Consider the following 21,501-nt stretch of genomic DNA (forward strand, 5'->3'; position numbering starts at 1 on the left):
TCTGTAGTCACTATACACACTCTGCACTCTCTATACACACAAACACTACATCAACTACACAAACACTCTACATTCACTATACACACACTACATCCACTACAGAAACACACACTCTGCATGCACTATAAACACACTATATCCACTATACAAACACACATTCTGAATTTACTATTCACACACTACATCCACTACAATTCACACACTACATCCACTACTACATTTAATATCCACAAACATTACATACATTACACAAATGTACAATCTGCATCCACTAAACATGCTGCATCAATTTTACACACACCCCGTCCACTTTACACACAAACTCTGCATCCACTACACACATTCTACATCCACTATACACACCACATCCTTGTGGGCGGACTCAGCACTGTATTTAGCGCAAGACAAACAAGGCATTTGCCTTGGGGGGCCTTTCTAGGGGGGCGGCCACCCTTAAGGCCCCCCAGGGAGCCTGGACAGTTTCTTTACAGGCGCACAGCATCACGCGAGGAAACGCAAGGGAACTGAACAGGAGGATCAGAGCTCCCTCGCCGCCTTTTTTGCACACCCACTACCCCCCTTGCCTGTCCATCGTGCACGCCTGCCCTCCCAGCAGCCCCACTGGACGCCAGGTAAAAATCCACCCAGCTATCCCAAAGGTATGGGTGGTAAATTAAAACAAAAGTAAATAATTATTTTTAAATGTTGGGGGGAAATGTGTGTGTCTGTCTGTCAGTGTGTGTGTGTGTGTGTGTATTTGTCTGTCAGTAAATGTGTTGTTATATCTGTCAATGTGTCTGAGTGAGTTTATCAGTCAGTGAGTTTTTTTGTCTGTCAATGAATGTGTGTGTATGTCTGTCTGTCAGTTTGTGTGTGTATGCCTGTCTGAGTGTGTTTGAATGTCAGTGTGTGTTTGTCTGTCAGTGCGTGTGTAAGTGTGAGTGTGTGTATGTGTCTGTCTGTCAGTGAATGTGTGTTTATATTTTTGAGTGTGTCTGTCAGTGAGTTTGTTTGTCAGTGAATGTGTGTTTCTGTGAGGGAGTATGTGTGTGTCTGTTAGTGAATGTGTGTGTCTGTCAGTGAATGTGTGTGTATGTCTGTAAGTGTGTGTGTATGTCTGTCAATGTGTGTTTGTCAGTGAGTGTGTGCGTGTCTTTCAGTGCGTGTGTCAGTGCATGTCTGAGTGATTGTGTCAAATCAGTAATTGTGTGTGTATGTCAGAGAGTGTCAAATCAGTGTGTGTCTGAGTGATTGTGTCAAATCAGTAATTGTGAGTGTCTGTAAGAGATTGTCAAATCAGTGAGTGTGTGAGTATGTGTGTCTGCCAGTGAGTGTATGTCAGTGTATCTGAGAGTGTGTGCTGGTCAGTGAGTGGGTGTGTCTGTGTGTATGTCAGTAAAAGTGTGTGTAAGTCTTTAACAGGAAGAGGTGTGGCCTTGACTGGAAGGGGTGGGGCAAATTTAAATTATGGGCGCCCAAGTTCCATCATGCCTAGGGCATCACAAATTCAAAATACAACACTCGGCGGACTCAGGATGGATATGGTGGTAGGCCCTGTGGGCGGACTCAGGGGCGGGCCCCAGACCTTGAGCTATAAACTGTGTGTGTATCTGCCTGTAACTGTTTGACTGTCTGCCCGTAACTGTGTGTGTGACTGTGTGTAACTGTGTGCATATGACATTCTGTTTGTGACAGTGTGTGTGTGTGTGTGTGTGTGTGGCTGTCTGCCTGTAACTGTGTGTGTGTGACTGCCTGTAATTGTGTGCGTGTGACTATCTGTTACTGTGTGCGTGTGATTGTATATGTGACTGTCTGCCGGTAACTATGTGTGACTGTCTGCCTTGACTGTGTGTGTGACAGACTGTGTATGTGACTATCTGCCTGTAAGTGTGTGTGTGTGTATGTGTGTGTGATTGCCTCTTACTTCCTTCTTGTGACTGTGTTTGACTGTATGCATGTGACTTAAAAACTGTAATGAGTGGCTATGCGCCTGGGACTATGTACATGTGGCTACATGGCTACATTTGACAGTATATGTGTATAACTGTGTGCATCTGACTGTATGTCTGACTGTGGAACTGTGTGCATGTGACACTGCAAAAATACACACTAGCATTTTACATATAAGTCAACATGCATTTTTAAAAATCTGATTACATACCCCTATACAAGCACTACATCTTTATACATTCATGATATAGTTCAATCATAGTTGTGAGTCTGACTTAGAATTCGCAAGGCTGAAAGTTTGTTCTAGATACTCCCAGCACCATGCAAAGCTCTTATGTTGTTTAAACTAACTCTTCAACAATTAGGACACAAGAGACATGTGTAACACATTGGTTTGCAGTGATAGCATAGGCGTGCGCACGGGGTGTGCCTGGGAACACCCTAATCCCCGCAGCACGCACTATGTGCCTCCCTCCGTGGGCCGTTGAGGGAGATCAAATATCTCCCTCACTTAACCGCAGGGAAGGAGGCAGGAGAGGACCCGGGGAGCTCTTGCCAGCAGCTCCGCCGGGTTCCTCTCGCGAGGTTGGAGCGTTGCTGCCTCAGATCTCGTGAGAGTGTACTTGCGGGGCTAGAGTTTACACTCCACTGGACCACCAGGGATGGCAGCAGCACGGTCCCCCCTCCCTACATAAGGTAAGAAGGGAGGGGGGATATTAACTAAATGCCCCCCCACCTCACACATTACACACAAACAGCACACACACATACATCACCCTTACACACACAGCACCCACACACTAACAGCACCCTTACACATACAGCACCCTTACACATACACACTCAGCACCCTTACACACACAGCACCCTCACACACACACACTAACAGCACCCTTACACACACAGCACCCTTACTTACATACACACACACACACACACACTAACATCACCCACACACATACAGCACCCTTACACACACATAAATCACCCTTTCACACACATACATCACCCTTACACACACATACAGCGCCCTTACCCACATAGCGCCCTTACACACACACAGCGCCCTCACACACAGCACCCTTACACACACAGCGCTCTCACACACACAGCGCCTTCACACACACACAGTGCCTGCACACACACACAGCGCCTGCACACACACATCGTCTACACACACACACAGCGCCCACACACACACAGCGCCCTCACACACAGTGCCCTTACACACACAGTGCCCGCACACACAGCATCTGCACACACACAGCACCCTCACACACACACACAGCAGTATGTGTGTGTGTATATGTATGCACTCCTATGAGTGATAGTATTATTAGTAGTAGTAATAGTAGTATTAATGTGTCATCATATTCAACAGTGCTTTACAATTAGATAATGGGGATATTTGACAAGTAATTGCCATACAGAATATTAACAGTGACAAGGGGTGAAGCAGACACTGCACAGGGAGAACAGCTTGAAAGATGTAAGAAGGGATTGATGGATACGATGCAGAATAGGCTAGTAAAAATGGTGTGTGGAAGAACCAAACAGTGGAAGGAAAGAGAGTGAGCTCAGCCATGGAAGTGAGGAAACTGAGGACGCAATTGTATTGAGCAAAACATCACCCAGGAAGACAGCAGGCTATCATAAAGAGGTGTGATTTCAGTGACTTCTTAAAGGATTGATGCAGTACTCAAACAGCTAACATATGATGTACTTTCTTTTGATTTTATATTTATTCAATCTTCTCTTTGCTCTATTTTCCAATAGACAAGAACTGTATGAAGAGGTTATTGATAAATTATTTTACTTAGTTCAGCAGCTAGCTAAAAGGCCACTTATGACGGCGCTCCATATTTCCTAACATGATATAACAGTTTACATCTACAATGAAAGATAGCGAGTTTCTTCAACATCATGAATAACCATAAAACATAAAAAAATCAAGCATCTGCCATGGCAAATGGAGCATGAATTTCCTCATTGAGATCTGTACACAGTCATAATTGCTTTAGACAGCTGGCGGCTGCACTTATCTAAAAATCAAACATCACACAGCTATAATTTCTGATATTTGAAGCCAGTATTAAGAGCCCTTTGAGCCAATGCTTAAAACATAACAATAAGAGTCAAGGCAGAGAAAACAAACAAATTCATGTTTTACAACCTTCCACTGTCTGCTTTTAAGTAAGGATCTTCTTTGCCCATCCCCATGTACATCATAATTAAGATACCCTGGGAAAGCTATGGTGGGCTAACCTGAAAAGCCCTCATTACATCAGTGGGTAGACAAACAGTGTTGTTAAAATAACAAGCAATATGTCATAAAGGTTAAATGGAGAGTAACTTAACGTAACATTATCTATCTATCTGTCTATCTATCTAATCTGTTTGTCTGTCTGCTTTTTCTGTTTGTCTGTCTGCCTATCTATCTAATCTGTCTGTCGTTCTATTAATCTATCTGTCATCTATCTATCTGTCTTTCTGTCTATCATATGTCAGTTTGTCTGTTCATTTGTCTATTGACCCGCTGCGTCTGTATATGCCCACTTTCACACACACTAAAGCTAATCTTTCAAAATGTGTTCACTAGTGCATGCACTAGTTATGAAGGTCTTAGTTTCTACTGGTTGCATAGTTTCCATGCGCTCCTGTCACAACGAAGTATTATTTGTAAGTAATAAGTTAGGCCTTACAAATGTGAGATTGTCTGTCACAAAGGCTCACCTAGCTTGAGAAAACTGTGAGAAAAGCTGTGAATTATAAACAGTACTGATACTCATGAGTTGAGTTACTGGGCCACCTCAAGCACCATGATTGCCACCGCTTGTTGTAGTGGTTATGGTGCAGGTAGTTTATGAGTTCCACTTCTCCAGGTTTGTAAAAGTGCACTCCGGGTTTGATATGACAAAAATCGTGATTCTCCAATTGATTGAACGCATAACCATTTGAAGATGATGTAATAATGAGGAGGTTTCACCTTATCATTATCATCCCAAAATACATGTACACAATATTTGTACATAGACAATAGATGTATGTTTGGAAACATTTCATTTTACAGCATTTGGAGATATGATGGTGTGTAGTGAGATGACAGCAAGCTCATTCACATTCCTGGCACATTAAGGAGATGCTCTGAGCACTGCAATAACTTATGCTTATTGTGTATAGGTTATGGGACAAAGTGGTCTTCTGTCACTGTACCCCAGCACACAGTTGCTTATTATCATTACAATCAGCAACAATAGCTGCAATTCAGTGGAGGCTCGCCCATAGGGGCAACTGGGGCAGACAGTGATGCCTGCTATTTAGTCCCCCTCAAAGTCCATTAAGTTCTGCCTCTCTTATATCTGTTTTTGCTGTTGATTAAAAAAAAAAAAAAAGGCAAAAAAACAAAACAAAAAAAAAAACAATTTGAAGCCATTAACCTACTCTTCAACTATTTTACATATTACTCTGGGAGGGTGCCAGGGCGCTCCTTTTCCATAGTCACTATAGAGGGCTGTAGTGGTTATGGTGCGAGGAGTGTTTTTTTACATAAAACCACAAACAGAAAACAGCCAATGTCTTCAGTTAATTAATTATAACATGAAACTAGGATAGATTTCTCAAAATATACTGTTTTGGTAGCACATCAGGGTCTACAACTTGGAGGACTACTGTGAATGCCTTTAAGAGCACGACCGGGAAACTGTCAGATCAGCAGTGTTGGAAGGAAGTGAGTTCAGGTCTGCACTGGAGGCAGAGGAGATGGCAGAGAAAAGAGGGAGGAGAGATCATGGACCAGACTTCCATTTGCCTCAAAAAAGGTCTGGACTGAAGGCAAAGCATCCTGCTGCACCCAAAAGGTATGAAAGTAAGTGGGTAGCTAAAATGTGTAAATTGTTACTTGTGTGTGTTTGTGTCAGTGTATATATATATATGTGTGTCAGTGTGTATGTGTATCTGTGTCAGAATGCATGTGTGTCGGTGTGTATATGTTTCTGTGTCAGTATGTGTGTATGTGTGTGCGGCAGAGTATTTGTGTATGTCAGTATGTATGTGTATACGTGTGAGTATGTATGTATGGCAGTATATGTGTAAATGTCTATACTTACACACACAACCCCACATTCAAATGCCAATGCTACACACAAATACATCCCTGCATTCAAATGCCAACACTACACACAAACACACGGTGGCGTTCAATCATGAACACTACACACAAATGCACACCTGCATTCAAACACCAACATTACATACAAACACACCACTGCATTTAAATTGTAACAATACATAAAAATACCCTACTATATTCATATACATATACTCCATACAAAAATATGCTTACACTGAAAGGCACAAACACTGCTCACAAACAACCCTGCAAGGATGGGCAGATGGCAGATACTCAATTGGCAATGCATCATGTACTGTGCATGCCAGTTAAGGATCTACCTCTTGGCCACCCTTTCAGTAGATGGGAGCCCAAAAATGTATTATGTACATTAGTTCCATTATTGCTATAACTGTAGTGGTGATAATGCCAATAATCCCCAGGCACCATCTTCTGACAAACTGGCAAATTATTTAGGAACTATTTAAAGGGACACTATAGTCACCTGAACAACTTTAGCTTAATGAAGCAGTTTTGGTGTATAGAACATGCCCCTGCAGCCTCACTGCTCAATCCTCTGCCATTTAGGAGTCAAATCCCTTTGTTTATGAACCCTAGTCACACCTCCCTGCATGTGACTTGCACAGTCTTCCATAAACACTTCCTGTAAAGAGAGCCCTATTTAGGCTTTCTTTATTGCAAGTTCTGTTTAATTAAGATCTTCTTATCCCCTGCTATGTTAATAGCTTGCTAGACCCTGCAAGAGCCTCCTGTATGTGATTAAAGTTTAATTTAGAGATTGAGATACAATTATTTAAGGTAAATTACATCTGTTTGAAAGTGAAACCAGTTTTTTTTTTCATGCAGACTCTGTCAATCATAGCCAGGGGAGGTGTGGCTAGGGCTGCATAAACAGAAACAAAGTGATTTAACTCCTAAATGACAGTGAATTGAGCAGTGAACTTGCAGGGGAATGATCTATACACTAAAACTGCTTTATTTAGCTAAAGTAATTTAGGTGACTATAGTGTTCTTTTAATACTTATTTTGCTGTTATGGAAGCCCACAGAATTCTGGGTGAACTTGTCTTTTATCGGACCAATACAGATCAGAACAGCAGGCACCCAACATCAATGTAAGTGTCAAATAGTTTGTGACAAATTACTTGCAAAGATATTCACCCAGGGATTTGTAGTGGTTAGGAGCCTTGGAGTGTGCCTTTAAAAGAGAATATATCAGGCACAGGTTTGGTTCCTAAAGGTTTCTAATAATATTGTGGATATGCAGTAAAGCACTGAAAATACACCCTGTTACTTTGATCTAGCATAATAGAAGATCCCAAATTAATGTAAGAAAGAAAATTACAAATTTAGCTACCATGTTGTGGTACCTTCTCTCTACTCCCTATTTCCTCCACATACAGTATATCAGTATAGCAGTTTACTCATCCTTACACTGTATTCTTGGTGCAGAGTCCCTGTTTTTTAAACCCTGCAATGTAAAAAATTGCAGTTGTTTTTCGAAACTGCAATGTTTACATTCCAGGGTTAAGTCTACCTCTAGTGACTGTCAGTAAAACATGTCTTTGTCCCTTCCTTTTTCTCTCTGATATATTTCATTTCTGTCTTCAATTTTTAGATATCTGGCCATACCTCCCAAAATTTTAAAAGGACACTTTAAGTTTAGGGGTTTGGTCATACTCCCTCTTACATGTATAGTGTGTGTATAGTTACTCCACAACAATAAAACTCACAGTAATGTGCAGTATGTGAGTATGTGACAGAGCTCCACAACAATACAGCTACTAACATAGTGTATCACAGAGCTCCAACTTTAAACACAGAGTAATGTGGATTTTGTATGACAGAGCTCTACTGTATACTGTAAAATGTTTGTGATGGGCTGTTTGTGATATGTATGCATTATGTTGGTTGTGTGGGTTTTTTCTAATAGGTGTTTTGGCTGTGTGCGATATTTAATTCAGATAAAAATGCATGTAGGCCCATGTGTGAATGCAAGTGTGTATATGTACAACATCACATGCACACAGTCCCACAGCTAAACACACAGTCACATGCATACAGTTATACACATAGGCTGTCAAATACGATCACAGTCACACATACACATAGACACCAAGCTACAAGCAGTTACCTCTTACTTTTATTGGCACTATTACAGGAGTTAGTGGAGGCACTGCAGTCCCTAATGTCTAGTGGTTGGGGAAGAAGGGACTCCTTTCTGCTGAACAAGAGCTCAAGCATCCGGTGGGGACCCGGGTAAGAGAGTAAACTGTTGTAAAACAGTTTGCCTCATTACCCAGCAACAGCATGGTTGAAGTAAGTCTTTAAATACTCTGTTACTGACTTTTGTCCATGGTTGGGACAAGACTCCCTTCTCTTCAATTAGGAATGTTGTTTCTTTACAGAGGGGTAGAATGTAACTCTATGTGTTGATCAACTCATGGCTAACAAGATTTTTCAACTATATGTTTAGCAAACACGCTTTTAAAGGGTTTCTTAAACCCTTTTTTTAAATTGAATTAGCATAATGCCGTATTGCCATTATTCTTTAGGTGTTCCTGAAAAAAAAAAAAAACACTGAAAGAACGTTTTAAATGTAAGGTTTACTTTTATCCAGTTTGATGTCACGGGAGCTGCACCGAGATCCAATCAAAGGTTTTGTTTGATTGGAGGATTTAACTGGGTCAAAGCGCAAGGGGCAAGGAGAGTGGGAAAGAGAGGGAGGGAAAAAGGGGAGTGGGAAAGGGAGGGACGGAGGAACGAGTATGTGCCAAAAAAATATCACAAAAGGGGATAAGCAGACGGGGAGGGCTGCTATTAGTGTGGGAGATAGAAATGGCAGACACAAACTTCTTCTTTAACCCCTTAAGGACACATAACATGTGTGACATGTCATGATTCCCTTTTATTCCAGAAGTTTGGTCCCTAAGGGGTTAAAGCTCTGATTGCCAGGGAGAGACTGTTATCTCTGTTGGCAGCGTGCAGTGCTGGCTTACGACCAGGGATGTGTCTACCGCGGCATTTGCCTTGGGCTGCAATTTCCAGGGGCAGCAAAAAACGCCACCCCCAAATGCCCAGGCAAATACCTTGTTTGCCTCGTTTTATGGGGGCCCAAGAGCTGGCCGTCTGCCTGGCTGGCCACCTTTGGGCTCCCCCGGGGCAGGCGGACAGTTGTTTCCCATGCGGGCGGCAAGGGAGCACAGCTCCCTCGCGCGACCCACAGTAATGCCGGAAGCCGGAACATGACGTCATATTCCGGCGCCTGGCATCACCCTGCGGCGTGCGATCCGGCATGTCCAGCCACCTCCCTGCCCAGCAGCCCCACTGGACCCTAGGTGAAGAATCCACCTAGCTATCCCAAAAGTAGGGTCAGTGAATGTGTGTGTTTGTTGGTCAGTCAGTGTGTATGTGTCGGTCAGTGAGTGCATGCGTCTGTCAGTGAGTGCGTGCATCTGTCAGTGAGTCTGTCAGTGAGTGTGAGTCTATCAGTGTGTGTCCGAGTAATAGTGTATGTCTGTCTATCAGTGTGTCAAATCAGTGAGTGTGTGTATGTCATTGTTTGTCAGTGTATATGAGAGTGTGTGTCTGTCAATGAGTGTATGCATCTATCAGTGAGTGTGTGCATCTGTCAGTGAGTGAGCGTCTGTCAGTCAAAGTGCGGCCTTGACAGGAAGGGGTGGGGAAAATTTTAATTAAGGGGGGGTGCCTGAGCACTGTCCTGCCTAGGGCAGCACAAATCCTAAATACACCACTGCTTACGACAGATATATTTTTATGCACAGAATTGACAAAAGTTCTGGGCTGCATAATTCACGTGTGCTGGGGGTGCAACTTGATGCAGGTATACAATTAATTATATCTCTGGGTATGCCGTGTTTCAAGCAGAAACACTGCACATACATACTCCCACCACCATGACCAAAAAGCTGCAGTGCTCATGGTGGTTGCAGTAACAGCTTAAATCTGATCAGTAACATTGAGAATGACTTATTTTTAAAAAGTTACAAGTCATTTGACATACTTCAATTATTACCCATTGATTAACAGGGTTATTTACCAAAGTGAGAAGTTAGGAATTTAAAGTAAATTGAAGGTGAATTTCAAATTTAAGCTGAACAGGAAAAGTATTAAATTCAGCTTTGGTTCCAGTGCAATTATTGTAGTCTGTTTTTTTGTGAATAACAATGTTCAAGGTATTTCTGAATCCTGTGCTAACAATTCCCCTGCTAGCAGTACAAAGAGAAATAATTGGTTTATCTCACTGTTTAGGGAATAAACCTTTGAGCAAAATACAACGTTTTACATAGCACATGTGAGCACCAAAGTCCAAGTTAGGGTCTCATTTGTTGCTTTCAACAGATCCCATAATGATTATTTCATACACATAGCTGTATACTTTGCATTAGTATATGTGTTGTCCTTTATTGGATGTTTGATTAATTTATTGCATTGTAGACTTTGTTAGAGCTTTATAGTCAAATAACCTGTTTCAATGAGAGAAATTACAAAGAGGACAGCCTAACAAATTCTAGCATGCTTTAAGTATTTCACAGCATGTCACAAATAATACACAGACATTTCCACAGGACAATACGTCAAGACATACAGTTATGTCCTAGTAAATTGTATTTTACTATTTAGTAATTTCCCACAGGACAACAAATACAAGGGAATCCAATATCCGCTACAATTTCCTTTTGTATATTTATATACAGTGAATTAACTTGCAGTTCCCGTGGGGGACCAGAATGGCCCAAACCCTGACTGTCCTAACTGATGTACGTATTATAAATAAGTATAAATATTAAAATGTTCCATCTTTTTCTGAAATCTGTTATGGTGTACACCATGGGTAGCAATACACAGAGTTATTTTAATGGAAATATTGAGGGTCCAATAAAGTGATACTTACAGATATCTTTTCTTCACACAATCATTGAAATAAAACTTCGACGCCATTTAGGAGCAAACATCGTAAAACTCTTCAGAACAATAGAAACCCAGATATTTGATTCAGGCTCCTGAGTGTTGCCCTAGAACTTTCCTAGGTTTGTGAAGTTGTGTGAGCTGAGAAAGTCCAGAAGAGAGCAAGCTGCAGAACTCCTCCTGATAACAGCTCGGAGGAAATGTTTGGAAATGTTTACACAGAGAGCAGCCTTTCTGGCTGGATGCCACGAATCCGGCCAGGGGCTGCGGGGACCCCACAGAGCACTTGTTAATGAGATCTGCGCTTTATCAGGTCCTGCATGTTGCACTTTGCGAGCTGTTCTCCACTCCCCCTGCTTACAAGACACAGCTGGACGTCTCACTCCCACGCTCTGGCTGCAGTGGGCTCCAGATTCCCATGCTGTTTGAGGTCACTGTCATATGGAGCAGAGTGAGGTTATCAAAACCTAACCCAAGGCATTTGACAGTAATAAAGGATGTGTTTTACACAGGGTAACCTTACAATAAGATGGGATTGTCACAGGTCAGATTCTGGTCATAATGTGGTTGGTACAAGGAGACTGCACTCAGTGCACAAATCACTACTGACTCACCAAGTGGTATATTCTACAATGGGTATATTCTACAATGGGTATATTCTACAAGGGGTATATTCTACAAGGGGTATATTTTACAATGGGTGTATATTCTACAAAGGGTATATTTTACAATGGGTATATTCTACAAGGGGTGTATTCTACAATGGGCATATTATACAAGGGGTATATTATACAAAGGGTATATTTTACACTGGGTATATTCTACAAAGGGTATATTCTACAATGGGCATATTATACAAAGGGTATAGTCTGCAAAGGGTATATTTTACAATGGTTATATTCTACAAGGAGTATATTCCACAAGAGGTATATTCTACAATGGGTATATTATACAAGGGGTATATTCTACAAAGGGTATATTTTACAAAGGGTATATTCCACAAAGGGTATATTTTACAATGGGTATATTCTACAAGGGGCGTATTCTACAATGGGCATATTATACAAGGAGTATATTATACAAAGGGTATATTTTACAATGGGTATATTCTACAAAGGGTATATTTTACAATGGGTATATTCTACATGGAGTATATTCTACAAGGGGTATATTCTACAAGGGGCATATTTTACAATGGTTATTTTCTACAAAGGGTATATTTTACAACGGGTATATTCTACAAGGGATATATTCTACAATTGGTATATTTTACAAGTGGTATATTCTACAAGGGGTATATTCTACAATGGGTATATTCTACAAGGGGCATATTCTACAATGGGCGTATTCTACAATGAGTACATGCTACAAGAGGTGTATTCTACAATAGGTGTATGCTACAAGGGGTGTATTCTACAATGGGCGTATTCTACAAGGGGCATATTCTACAATGGGCATATTCTACAAAGGGCATATTCTACAATGGGCATATTATACAAGGGGTATATTCTACAATGGGCAAATCCAACAAGGGGCATATTCTACAAAGGGTATTTTATACATAGGACTTGTTTTCCATTAGGTATTGTATGCACACGCCCAAAGCATCAATAGGAAGCATCATCCACACAAATGTTTTTGTGATGTTTACATTTTAGTGGTTTTATGTGGACCCAGTCTACGGCAGGATATAAGAGTCCATTAGAAGTAGTTGCATCACCATTTTTATTACGTAGCGAAAACCCACACACTGAAATCATCTAGAGAACAAAGTGCACGGTGTAGCCTAAAACGAATGCACATCAAGCCAATGGAACACTGGCAAACAAAGTATATGGCGAAGAACATAAGAATCTGTCAAACTTGCATCTGTGTATTATGCCCCCTTGACTTGAATACTGCAGCCATAGGCTTAAATGTTCACTCCATACTCCTAAACAAATTTAGCTTGCTGAAAAGCATTATGTGTGAAGAGTGGGTCCTCCATTTTGCAAAACGTGCAGATTTTAATAGAAATTGACACTTTTAGAAATTAACCAGGTTACACCTCCTTGGCTTTAAAAAAACAACAGATAATATTACTTCCTGGTTTCCTTAGCTGCCCTCGAGAGGCAGTAATTGCCCAGAGCACCTGACTTACAAAGACTTCTCAAGTCTGTGATTGGACAGCCACAGAAAGTATGGGCGGGGTTAGAAGACAGCAGAGAAGAAAACTGCAGGTTCTGCAAGCAGTTTTTAGATATATCCCCAATGAAAACAATGCATAATTAAATGCATGCAAGTTTTAATTTGGGGTATATCTACTAAACATTGATTTTATTAATTTGTGTTTGGATAGTGGAATGTCCCTTTTATACATTGGCATAGTAACTCAAATAAAATAACTTGGGGCAGAAATTTAGTAAGAATATCTGAAGCCCTATTTCTAGTGCTAACATACGTCAACATAGGTTTGTACAGGAAAAATATATGCCACACTATATCAGGGCTGACAATTTCCACTGGTCTAGTGAAATTTTAGCCCTGGCAAGAATAATTTTGCCCTTGGTGAGTATGCCTCAGACTCTCCATGTTTGCAGTGAGGAGTTACTTTTAAGGCTAAGGATAAGACTTGAACGTTTAAGCCATGTTATGCCATACCATATCTACCAAATACACAATGCACTATCACTGTGGAGTTTATTTGCCAAAAAGGAAATTGTGGTGAATTTAAAACCTTTTTTCTTGTTTCATATATTTCACATATTTACTTTAGTTGTTGACGTATCAACCAACTCAAGATGAGCAAACCTTTATGGGTATGTACTGAATAGAAAGAGTATATTCTACAATGGGTATATTCTACAACAGTACACTGTTGTCATGTCGTGTCCCAAGGAGCATAAATTGGATATATGAAAGATTTTAGACACCATATTGTCACAGCAGGAAAGACCATGCCGAGAAACTAATTGAAAGGGGGGTAACAATCATGAGACAGTGCTATTTATTTAGTCTGGGATTGCCAAATAACACCTAGCACCCTTAGCTATACTTTGGGCAACTCCTATTTCAAATAGTATATCTTGTAAATTTTGCCAACAATTGCACTTCATTAAGATAATTTGTATCTTATTGCTTTTTCATTAGGCTTTTTACAGTAACCACCACTTAAACTTAACACACAATTTCCAGTGACACAAGTTCCATGCCAAGTTATTAACCATTGCATTTCAGAGTGAAAACAAACACCATTTACTGATTGTTATTTATTGCTCTGTTTTTGTTGGACAATACATTTTAAAGTATTAATAAAAGTTACGTTTTAGATTTTCATATTTAGTTTTGCATAGTCTTGTGATCCACACCAATTTTGGGTGTAGATCACTTTAGGAGGCCCCTCAAGTCACTTCTCAATAACTCAAGAGTGCTGCATCCCATACTCTTAGTCATTGACAGAATACAGGACTGTGCAGAAGCTCTTAAACTGTTCTGCACTCAATGATGGTGCAGACCACAATGTTTCCCCAACTGTACCACCAGTTATCCATCTCTGCCTCTACCTCCATGCCATTAGCCTAACAAGGTGAGCAGAAGGGGGTAAATGTCCACCACCACACTCAGACACTCGATGCACAACACAAAGTCAGAGGGGACTGTTCTGAGAAATGTCTCTAACCTGCTGTTTGTCATTTCTCAGTTTGAGGAAGATTGGAGTATATTCTCTCGTACCATATTCACATACAGTATCTGCCCCTGGATCGTACACTTAGCACTTCATCTTCAGTGCTAGGTGTGCAATGCTTCAGCATACAGTGTAATTGTTTGTGTAATTATACCAATTATTACTATTACAAATAAAGAAGCAATGAGATGACTCAAGGCCCTAGGCATGTTGCCAAAAAGGGCCCAATTCTTTATTCTTTATGCAGGGTTGGGAAATGGGCCAAGTGGAGATTCATGGTTCTGAGGCCCCGCTTTAAATTGGGCACTAGGCATTTGTCTAAAGTCACCTTATGGTTAATTTGACTTTGATTATAACATCATTTTTTTTTCTATTTACATAGATCAGAAATAGTCAAATTTCTCCCAGAACACATTTCATCATTATCACCATTATTTACTAAAGTTAGAATCCAAAGTGAATTTAAGGTCAAAAAACGTAGTCAGCTATGCTTTCAGTTAGGTTACACTGGCCTTAAATTTGAAATTCAGTTGGAATTCTTATTTAAATTTGGTAAATAATCCTGTTAGTGTCCTCTCTAAATCTCTCTTCAAAACCTATGCCATAAGGTCTGCAATGTCAATTTATATTTGAGCAAAAAACTGTCTTTGGGAAAGGTGATCCATATGCAAACCCCAATCATTTCTTGGATGAGGCAAAGAGATCTGCATCTTGCGGCTCTTTGTCAAGATAAACAACGATAATGAAAAGAAAACATCTCCGGGCAATGCATTGCAAATAGTATGACACATGTGGAAGATTACTCACGAGGTTAAATAGGGGATTATGGTTTACATAACAGACAACATGCTTCCTGGTCGAGCTGCCTAAAGACACAGTTGGCCGGTCACTGTGAAGAATAAAATTATTATTATAAATAAAGACAAACTGAGTACAAGTCTTGTCTGTCCACATGAACTGCTACAGGCTAATCTCAATGAGTGCTCGGTCACTAACAGGATGCTTAGCAGTCAGAATAACAGACGTAATCTGCCCCTATTCACCCCACATTTATGTTGTTTTATCTATAAAAGAAGTTACCGTAAGTACAATATACATCAGTTTTGGCAATTATTGAGCAATATTGATTAACATGTTCCATTATCTTACTTATTCTATGTCTTTAAATATGTAGGCTTCGGGAGATAGATTGCATCGTCACTGAGATGGTTAATTTAACTAAACAAGAGTTTCTGCAATCATAACTTCAATAGGAAACTGCTTGATTTGAATAAATTTGATTAGAAGCTATTGCTATACGTTGGTCAAAGATCGTTATCTATCAGGGTACATTGTATAATGCCTGCTGGAACAACGCCTCAGAGAGGCCTACAGGCTGTTGAGAAACTTCAACATGGTTCTCCTTCCTCCTCCAGAGTTACAAACACTGCCCGCTGTGACTCCCTTTTATGATGCCAACATCATGACGTCACTTATGTCACACACAGTGAAAATTGCCATTTCATCAAGTTCTGGTTGCGTGACTACCTAGTTAAGGAGCCATACATTAAATAGTTTACTTGTGCTCATGTCTATGCCCTGTTTTGGTTCCCAATATATAATATATTTATTTTTGTTTATCTGGTTTTGATCTTGGCTATTATGGACTATTCTCCAATCTATCCTGTTTGACTCGGCCATTGTACCTTGCTATTCCTGATTTCCAGTTTCCCTTACTCTGGCTTGCCCCCTGACCATTCACTGTCTTCTGTACGTCAATTACTCCACCCCAACTTTCTGTTTTAGAATGTGTTTATATAAAATTAAGCTTTATGCTAATACAAATATGTAAGATACGTGTTTGTAAAAACACCCTATAGGTCAGCACAGATTCTAATACCACATTCTAGTACACAATATTTAAAAATATTTTTCAAATAATGAAACATAAATGTGATTACACTGTACATATATGGTCTATACTGACAAAAAAAAGTCTAGGAATCATTCAAGAAAAGAGTGCTTTTAGTGGCAACATATATTCAGAGGTCACCTGATATGGAACACGCATCTATTATGATTTGAGTCTCTGACTTCCTCTCTGCTGTTTCCAACTGGATGGCTGCTCATTTCCTTAAACGTAACCTATCTAAAACAGAACTTCTTGTATACCATCCCTCAAGTTTTGCTACTCCCTTGTCTGTTTCCCTCCAAGTCAATGGCGCTACCATCAGTTCTACCTCGCAGGCCCGCTGCCTAGGTGTTCTCTTTTACTCCGACCTTTCCTTCACCCCAATTAATCGCAAAATCCTGCTGCTTCAATCTCAAAAACCTATTTAACATCTGATACGGCTTAGGTGCTTGTCCGTGCCGCTGTCCTCTCTCGCCTTGACTACTGTAATCCGCTTCTCAGTGGTCTTACGTGGTCTCAACTTGCCCCGTTACAGACTATAATGAACGACTTCCTGTCTGCCCCGTTACAGACTATAATGAACATCTTCCTGTCCGCCCGCACAACCCACGCTTCCCCCTCTGTCAGTCCCTACACTGGCTTCCCATAAGATATAGGCTTCAATTTAAGATCCTGATACTTGCTTGCAAATCTTTGCACAATGCTGCTCTGACCTACTTATCCTCACTAATGCACAAATATGTCCCATCTAGGCCTTTACGATCTGCCGAAGACCTAGATCTAACCTCTGTTCGTACTCCTACCTCTGATGCTTGCCTTAAAGAAATCACTAGGGCTGAGGAACTCCCTTTCCTTCTCTGTTAGACTTTCACCCAGTCTCCACTCCTTCAAAAAATCTTTGAAAACGTATCAATTCAACTGTAAACAGCTTTCTCTCCCCGCACCCTGATTTCTTTCCTGCAACTGTCATAAAAACAAAACACTAAGTCCTCAGTGAATATTCTCCTAGCAACCTACTTTTCTACCCTAGGGAGGAAGAAAGTAAATTTTACTTTAATACCCTTATCCCCAACAGTCTAAATCAAGATTTTGAAACACTGCCATTTTTTGAAAGGAGTTTATATTTTTTAGAGACGAAAAATATATATTTTTTAACTACAGGGAGAAAGACTTTTTTTTTTTAGAATATGCATATCACTGTATAAGAGAAGAGGATTAATAACAATAAAAAAAATATATGTACTTTATTATTTAAGCACAGCCCTTTATAGAGGTTTACATCATTTAGTAAAGTATGCTTAAAATTATGTTTAAATTTACTGCATGTATATTTAAAAAACAAAAATTGTAGGTTTATGGTATATCATTTTATATCATATCTATAAGATCAAGTTTTATATTCATGCATAAATGTTTTAATTTATGTTGATTGGTATTTCAGTTTTCTTTTATGATATAATGAAGGTTATTGGAGTGTCAGTCAAACATCTTACACTTTAATATTGTACGTATAGGTATTTTTCTTTTTTTAAACTATGCTTTTAACATCTTGCAGGTTCCCTTTTAAAATTAATTATACTATATCTTAGATCCAATATATACATTAGAATGTTTAAATTCATGTTGATTGATATAGAAGCTCTCCCTTATGCAGGGGCTGTGTTGTGTTCTCTAGCGGTGGAGCACAATTTGCGTTCCACTGCTGGACGACATGGTGTGTTTTCTGCACTGGGGAGAGTTTAGAAAACACTCCAGAGACAGATCGCGTCATAAGATTTATCTGCACTAAGATTTGTCCCTCTTCTCTGTTTCTGTAGAAATCAATAAAAAGAAGAGAGGTGTCAGGCCCCCACCCCGCGCGCTTGCTTCCTCATCGCGAGCGGCGGCTTATGATGCCTGCACGCTGCTTGCAACGTTCTCACTTACTGCCTCACCACGAGGTTCCCTCGCGCCACTCACGGCAACTCCACTAGTCTGCTCGCCACTAGCGGCAGCTTCTACTACCTGTCGCAGCTGTTTCTATTTCTGCGTTTAGCGTGTCTAAGTATGCGCCCGAGTAAGTCACCTGACTCGGCGCACAATAATGATGTCAGGGGTCAAAGTGGAAGGTACAAATACCTTCCACGTGTGATAATTAATTCCAACTGGAAACTAGCCAATCAGAATCTTCTTTACCCTATTTAAACTTACCTCCTCTTTGCCTTGTAGCCCTGTTGTGGTCTTCTGATAGCCCTAAGGGCTATCCTGCTTTCTCTGATCCTTGACCTCAGCTTGTCTTATCGTTATACAGGTGATACTCGAAAAATTTGAATATCGTGCAAGAGTTAATTTATTTCAGTAGTGCAACGTAAAAGGGGAAACTAATATATGAGATAGACGCATTACATGCAAAGCAAGATAGTTCAAGCCGTGATTTGTCATAAGTGCGATGGTTATAGCTTACAGCTCATGAAAACCCCAAATCCACAATCTCAGTAAATTAGAATATTACATGCAATCAATAAAACAAGGACTGTACATAGAACAATATCGGACCTCTGAAAAGTATAAGCATGCATATGGACTCAGTACTTGGTTTGGGCCCCTTTTGCAGCAATTACTGCCTCAATCCGGCATGGCATGGAAGCTATCAGCCTGTGGCACTGCTGAGGTGTTATGAAAGACCAGGATGCTTCAATAGTGGCCTTCAGCTCTTCTGCATTGTTCGGTCTCTCATCTTTCTCTTGGCAATGTCCCATAGATAGGTCAGGCGAGTTTGCTGGCCAATCAAGCACAGTAATCCCACGTTCATTGAAGCTTTGGTACCTTTGTCAGTGTGGGGAGGTGCGAAGTCCTGCTGGAAAATGAAGTCAGCATCCCCATAAAGCTCGTCTGCGGAAGGAAGCATGAAGTGCTCCAAAATCTCCTGGTAGATGGCTGCGTTGACCCTGGACTTAATGAAGCACAGTGGACCAACACCAGCAGATGACATGGCTCCCCAAATCAACACAGACTGTGGAAACTTCACACTGGACTTCAAGCATCTTGCAGTGTGTGCCTCTCCATTCTTCCTCCAGACTCTGGGTCCTTGGTTTCCAAATGAGATGCAAAAGTTCCTCTCATCAGAAAATAGGACTTTGGACCACTGAGCAACAGACCAGGTCTGTTTTTCTTTAGCCCAGGTAAGACGCTTCTAAAGTTGTTTGTTGTTCAGGAGCAGCTTGACAAGAGGAATACGACATCTGAAGCCCATGTCCAGGGTCCGTCTGTGTGTGGTGGCTCTTGATGCACTGACTCCAGCCTCAGTCCACTCCTTGTGAAAGTCCCCAACACTTTTGAATGGCCTTTTCCTGACAATCCTCTCCAGGCTGCGGTCATCCCTGCTGCTTGTGCACCTTTTTCTTCCACACTTTTCCCTTCCACACAACTTTCTATTAATGTGCTTTGATACAGCACTTTGGGAACATCCAACTTCCTTTGCAATTACCTTTTAAGGCTTTCCCTCCTTATGGAGGGTGTCAATGATGGTTTTCTGCACAACTGTCAGGTCAGCAGTCTTCCCCATGATTGTGATTCCTACTGAACCAGACTGAGAGACCATTTAAAGGCTCAGAAACCCTTTGCAGGTGCTATGGCTTACTTAGCTGATTAGAGTGGGACACTGTGAGCCTAGAAAATTGCACCTTTTCAAAATATTCTAATTTACTGAGATTGTGGATTTGGGGTTTTCATGAGCTGTAAGCCATAATCATCGCACTTTATGGCAAATCACGGCTTGAACTATCTTGCTTTGCATGTAATGCGTCTATATTAGATTCCCCTTTTACGTTGCATTACTGAAATAAATTAACTTTTGCACGATATTCAAATTTTTCGAGAATCACCTGTCATGTCTCTCCATTTCCCTCTGACTTTGGCTTGTATTCTGACTTATCTCTGTTTTGCTCAGCCGGCCACTCTAAGGACCGGTACTGCAATTCCTGTGTCTGTGTTCTGTCAGCGTGTCTGGTTCCAGAGATTGTGACAAGAGGAAAGTTTTACTATATATGTTTTACTATATATGTTGTTTTAGCTCCACCCAGTGTGTATACCGTATTTTTCCGTGTATAAGATGCCCCATGTATAAGACAACCCTTATTTTTTAGCCCAAAATTAAGAAACACATATTTTAAAGATTTATAGCAGTAAAGTCTAGTTGGGCTGATAAGAATCCCCCACAGGTCCCAGGCCCTCTCACACTCCGATAGGCCACTTCCGAGGTCCAGATACTGGTTCCCTGGACTGCCGTCCTGCTGTTGGCGAGAACAATGCCCTATGCCCACGGTACCCTGCTGCGTCTATCAGGGCCGGACTGGCCCACCGGGATACCGGGAAATTTCCCGGTGGGCCGTCGGCACCTGGGGCCGGGGTGACCTGCGGCCGCAAGGAGAACTTGAAAGGCGGCCGCAGGGGAAGCTCTTCATGAGGCCGGGAGCAGGCTCTTCTGGGGGAGCAGGCTGTTCTGTCTCTGCTCCCCCTCCCTCGCGTGCTAGAAAGAGACCGGGGCCGGAATATGACGTCATATTCCGGCTCCGGTCTCATTAAGCTGCGCGCGAGGGAGGGGGAGCAGAGACAGAACAGCCTGCTACCCCAGAAGAGCCTGCTCCCGGCCTCATGAAGAGCTTCCCCTGCGGCCGCCTTTCAAGTTCTCCCTGCGGCCGCCAGCACAGCTACCAGTCTGCCCACCCACAGGTACTAAAAAATATGTATGTCAGTGGGAGTGTGTGTGTGTGTCATGCTGTGTGTGTTCCATGCTGTGTGTGTGTCTGTCTGTCATGGTGTGTGTATGTGTCTGTGTCATGCTGTGTGTGTGTGTCTGTCTGTGTCATGCTGTGTGTGTCTGCGTCATGCTGTGTGTGTGTGTGTGTCTGTGTCATGCTGTGTGTGTGTGTCTGTCTGTGTCATGCTGTGTGTGTCTGCG

The 21,501-nt window shown here is 41.3% G+C and overlaps 1 protein-coding gene across 2 annotated transcripts in view; it reads right to left on the reverse strand.

The window, feature by feature from the left end:
- Positions 1-11,208, reverse strand: part of FREM1 (FRAS1 related extracellular matrix 1) — a 132,781-nt gene extending 121,573 nt beyond the window's left edge. For both annotated transcript variants that reach the window (XM_063455148.1, XM_063455149.1), the window contains exon 1: positions 10,994-11,208. The gene's annotated coding sequence lies outside the window, so the exon portion shown is untranslated. The remainder of the gene's footprint in view (positions 1-10,993) is intronic.
- Between the last annotated feature and the right edge of the window lie 10,293 nt (positions 11,209-21,501).

This window comes from Pelobates fuscus, chromosome 5, assembly GCF_036172605.1.
Source record: "Pelobates fuscus isolate aPelFus1 chromosome 5, aPelFus1.pri, whole genome shotgun sequence".
NCBI classification, from domain to species: domain Eukaryota; kingdom Metazoa; phylum Chordata; class Amphibia; order Anura; family Pelobatidae; genus Pelobates; species Pelobates fuscus.